Raw genomic sequence first — 6,000 nt, 5'->3', positions numbered from 1 at the left:
CCGAGTCAAAATTTTGGTACTCTACTACCTGCACAGTAATTATTTTTACATACATGTATGTAGGTAAGCAGTACTTGTACCTCGCTAAAACTTAATACTTCACATTATTCGGTCAATTAGGTAAATTGGCAATTTTGAAAACAAAAATCTTCTTGTGAAACCATATTCTTGTCTGCTTTCGGCTACCTTAGGAAAGATACACCTAAAGGTACATGTCAGAGAGAAAGAAAGAGAGAGATTATATAGAATTTGAGAGGGGGAGAGAAAAAGAGACTCTTTCTCATGTTGAAAATAATCATCGACAACCTACATAAATATTGAACAAGTACAAAATGAAAGGTTTTCGTTTTTTCCAATCTTAGATTATTGAAAATAATAATAATAAACTAGAAAGGTAAAACATAGATTCTTTATTTACCTTGAAATATGGGTCAGGAATAAAATCATAGAACTGGGAATGTATACGAGTACAAAGTTACTAACAGTAACCTAATCCCTGTGAAATGTTAATCCTTCCTTTTTTGCGAAATTTTTGTTGGAAAATGAATTTCAGCCAGTTGTAGTGTAGTACATACCATATATCATTCCACAATATACTTTCAGTCCGACTGTTCACTGTTTCTCTCTTGTACAAATCGTCTTCTAATTCTAAATAATTCCAACTAATAATAATAATAATAATTACCTGATAGTAGCTTCCTAATATAATTCCTACAGGAATACAGGATTTGATTTGGAGTCTGTGTAATTCACCATATTTCAATCCAAATTTTTTCACGCTTGTGGTTGTCCCACAAAAAGTTTCTTGCAAAAAACTTTGGTAGAGTACATGAGTTCATCTCCAACAGATATCTCATTATAAAAATAGACAGTGATGAAAAATCCACTAATAAGACCGTTCAATATCTGTGCGAAATACAGATTAAACGTAAGGGACCTTTTCAAAGCCTATAAGATCCAAGATGCTACTAGTGGCTAGCTACTTTTTGACACTTTTCCGTTTTATTTTACGGATTTTCCATCCACAGCTAATAACTTACCTCATCACACATATTCTCCTATTGATTATCTAGGAAATGAGGGACCAAAACCTCCAGTTTCATCTTATCTAACCGCTGAAACAAAAAGAAAAAAAAAAAAAAAAAAAAAAAAAAAAAAAAAAAAAAAAAAAAAAAAAAAACATCTCCCCTCTTTTCTTCTTATCATTCTGTTTGCTGTTCCATTTCTATTAATTTTCAATCTTCCTCTCCCTCTTTCTATCCGTTTCTCACATTTTTGTCCTGTCTTATCGAGTTTCAGGTTAATCTTTCTTTTCCTCCGTTTCAATCAATGTTGTTCTATCATTTCTTACCCGTACCAGTGTCGTATGTAGGGTCAGGACTCAAGATCAATTCATCAAGTTTTATTTTCTTTTCGTTCGTATTCATTGATATTTCCTGGAAAATTATTATATGTATCTACATAGGTACTGTGATAATAATATTTTGGGGTTATTTCAAGTAGTGATACAGATACACCTGTCTTATCGAGTTTCAGGTTAATCTTTCTTTTCCTCCGTTTCAATCAATGTTGTTCTATCATTTCTTACCCGTACCAGTGTCGTACGTGGGGTTAAGACTCAAGATCAATTCATCAAGTTTCATTTTCTTTTCGTTCGTATCCATTGATATTTCCTGGAAAATTATTATATGTACTGTGATAATAATATTTTACGTAGTGAAAGACGAAAAATTTCTTGTCTTGTATCGAAATTTACGAGACGAGAATTGGATTTTGTCTCGTCTGTTTCTCGTCTCCGTATCCTACATCACTAACTTCAAATATTTATTCTCATAACAACATTATAACCTAATGTTTCTCGTCTCCGTATCCTACATCACTAACTTCAAATATTTATTCTGATAACAACATTATAACTTATAACAGATCATCGGACAGTAATTCTACCTTGAATTTCCTACTCTCCGCCACTATACATTTTGCTGTCGTTTCCAATCCATCTCTCCAATCCTGTATCTCAGCACTAATTCACTATCAATTTTCCAAAGCTTATTATTGTCATCAATGACAATGTCAATAATTAATGTTCAGATTTTGGTGTACCTACGTAGGTACATATCTAGATTCTATACCCAACTGCCTCATCCGAGACCCAAAGCAATTTTCTATAGATAAATAATAGATAATTTTACTCCGCCACTATACATTTTGCTGTCGTTTCCAATCCATCTCTCCAATCCTGTATCTCAGCACTAATTCACTATCAATTTTCCAAAGCTCATTATTGTCATCAATGACAATGTCAATAATTAATGTTCAGATTTTGGTGTACCTACGTAGGTACATATCTAGAATCTATACCCAACTGCCTCATCCGAGACCAAAAGCAATTTTCTATAGATAAATAATAGTAAATTTTTAGCTAAAATTTTCTCCTAGGTATATCCTAGTAAAACATAGGTGTGGTACCTACCTCATTATTTCATAATTCATTTGTAACATGCACTAGGTAACTAGAAATATACGTAGGTGTAATGTACCTTATTGTAACATGATAATTATATAGGTACCTCTTATCTACCTAAAGTTTGCAAACATCATCAAAGTCCTTATCTAGCAAAATTCTAATTCTCTATCCCTATTTCTCTTTCCTTTCATAGGTCCCCTATTCATCTATATTTCCCTTTTATTTATTTATTATTATTATTATTTGAGTTTAATAAACCCATTCCAGCTTATAAGCTGGTGTTGGGTTTTAATAAAGTAAAAATGTTTCTTTGCTCCCATTATTATGGGGTAGTACGAGTATACCTAGGTATAGTACGTACCTGTAAGTAATGATAATATTAAGTTCAATTAAAAGAGTAAGGCCCATACCTAGGTAGGTAGGTAGGTAGGTAGGTTTTTAGCCCGTCCTTCCTTTATTATTACGATAGTGATAAAAAAAAGGTATAGTGGACGGGCTATTGTATTCGCTTCGGTGTCGTCAGTCTGTCACTCTGTCTCTCTGTCTGTCCCCATAGAAGGACTTATCCAAACCTGATCGACCTATATATGTATATCAAATTAAGGGCCTTTTTACCAGGAACACGAAAGTGGTGGTGCAAATTTTGTCCAGAAAACCATATAGCCTAAAAACCAAAAAACTGGTTTTGGGGAATTTTTTTCACATTTTCTCACACAAATGAGCTCTGATCTTGAAATTTGTTGCGACGACCTGTGAACTCAAAGCGAGAAAGTTTTAGATAACACTTCAGTCGATAATTTAAGACCGGTTTTAGCGTCACCTTGGTTAAGCTACGCCGAGAAAGGCCAATAAATGGATGGGTGACTTAAAGAAATAAAGGGAGAACGGGCTCTAGTCTTGATTTTAAATCATTACATGCAAATAAAATGAAAAATCAAATCAATAATAAAATAAAGCTGAATATTAAACAAATTAGGTAGGTACATATGTACTGATTTTCTTTAACCACAATCGAATAAATTACGGGCTAAAAAAATTCCCAGAGGGACGGACCCAGCTTGTTATTTTTCACACCTTCATAGATACTTGGGGTTTTTCTAATTTTTCTCATTCCACTTTGGACTTCATGAGACATTTAGGGTCTCTGTAAGTAGGAGTTCTATTTCTACAGATCATGGGACCACTAGTTTAGCATTTCCTATCAGTAAGGTTTGGATCTGGTTGGCTCAGTTCAGGTTAGCTATGCACTGTATAGGTAAGCAGTGTAGCTATTATTTTCCTATTACAGATTACTGTAAAGACGTTACCTTCCAATTCAAAAGCTATATCCATATCATCGCCATACATCAGTTCAAACTCATCTTCAGGATCAGGAAAGCCACTCATCTTGCTTGAAAGTTGAAAGATGGAATCCACAGGTAGATAGGAACAGGAACTGACTTTTCTTCAACGAGATCTCGTATCTCGTGTCGTGTGATGAGAGGATTATTAACGGAGAAACGGAGGGACTAACACGTGAAAAGAAAATACCTATGGCCTTAAAGGTTAAATCTTAAATTATTGCTGATAAAACAATATTGGGCTTTGAACTTTCAAGTTTCAAGCTGTTCGGATTATCGAAAAAATCGAAAAATCAGCAAGAGGGTAATGTAAAGATAAAGAACTCAGTTGAAAAAACCGCCAAATGTGAAAATTTTCAAATCAAAAAATAAACAAAAAACTCACGTGATCACGTACCCACTTGGCAACATCGCGGGGGGGGGGTGTTATTAAAAGTGCATCAGCAAGACGAAATGGAATTTGGAAAACGCTGCAGATTACCCGACAGCGTTTTAAAAACCCGACCCACTAGACAGCATAGCGTGGAGGTGAGGCGAATGGAGGTGGGACGAATGTAGATGGTGAGACGAATGGTGGTGGAAGTGTTTCAGCAACGATCAAGGTTAAAAGCTTTGGATGAAATGTTTAGGAATGAGAAAAGGGCAATCGGGGGAGGAGAAATGTTGACAGGGAAAGAGAAAGATTTTGATAAGTATTCTTGTTTTGGCATTTATAACTTTTATGATTAAACAAGTTCTTACGAGTAAGGTTGTAATCACTACAAGAAAAAGAAAAATTCCGTTGGTCCTCATTTTTCCTACTCTATGACTTTGAAACATCACCCAAGTAAGCGCAACTGATCTATTGATGAGGTATTTACAATGCCTTGTTCTGCCCACGTCCACAGAAATGTAAATCAGTCATTGTAGTTAAATCTAAAGTAGGAAGTATGTACATACCTAGGTTCCTAAAACTTCTAATTTTCATCTCAAAACTATACTAAAACAGATGGACAATAGAATAGTGGAGTAAACGCCTACATCAAAGGTAGGTCTGGTAAAACTGTTAAAATTGCTCCCTCGCAGGCAACGCATTAATGTGTTTGTGCGCATACGTTTCTGCGCAGTTCTTTCTGCTCCTCCGCTAGCGTGCTTGCATAGTGTCGCTATCTAGCGGACGAAAAAAACAACTGCGTAAAGTCTGACGTCACACATATTTGAACTATTTCATTAGAACTGAAAATAAAAATTGAATTTTCGACCTTTTACTGTTATTTTTTCGGAGTTTTGAACTCAGATTTGGATTTTTCCCAACTTTTTACATGGGAATCGATCATTTATTTATTATTTTTACCCATTTGCAACTGCTCCATTCTGCTTTCCTCAACACATGTATTTGTATTAACCTTGGTTTACTGCGTTACTTGCTGAAGTTTGTTCAAGCACACACGGCTTCTCACAGCCTGTTCGGAAACTAATCAAAACTTTCGAGACTTTTTTATTTTGTAGGGTTTTAAAATATACCTATTTATATTTATTTATTTCTTAGTTATTATTTATTTCTAAGAAAAATACCGAGGAAAAAGCTCACCGTGATTGCCTCATTTGTTTTCTGTAACATTTTTTGCCTACTGTTTGAATGAAACAAGCACACGTTTGTTCTTCCTACTCATATTAACCATGCAGAATAACCTATTTCTTAGTTATTATTTATTTCTAAGAAAAATACCGAGGAAAAAGCTCACCGTGATTGCCTCATTTGTTTTCTGTAACATTTTTTGCATACTGTTTGAATGAAACAAGCACACGTTTGTTCTTCCTACTCATATTAACCATGCAGAATAACCGTCAGAATTTCATCGGAATGATTGATTGTAACAAACGTTGAGTGGTATATCGCCGTTTCGACAACTTGAATAATAAATCAATTATCAAACGGAATGGATAACAATGCTGAATGAATTCATCACAACGTGTTACACGTCAGCACAGTTCATGTTGTATTCAGCAGTGCTGATGATATCATTTGTTACACAATTCTAATTTTATACCTACCTGTCTACACTTTAGACATGATGGTGTTCTGGTTATGATTCTTTTGCCTACCTAGCTAGGTATTATGCCGTGGAAATTAGTTATTCTTGACATGTAAATGGATGACAGAGATTTGTATCTCTTGAAAAACTCGTACCTATGTCAATCATTATTTGAAAG

This window comes from Diaphorina citri, unplaced genomic scaffold (assembly GCF_000475195.1).
Source record: "Diaphorina citri unplaced genomic scaffold, Diaci psyllid genome assembly version 1.1 scaffold1292, whole genome shotgun sequence".
Classification (NCBI taxonomy): domain Eukaryota; kingdom Metazoa; phylum Arthropoda; class Insecta; order Hemiptera; family Psyllidae; genus Diaphorina; species Diaphorina citri.
The sequence above is the reverse complement of the archived record's forward strand: the minus strand, read 5'-3'. Positions refer to the sequence as shown.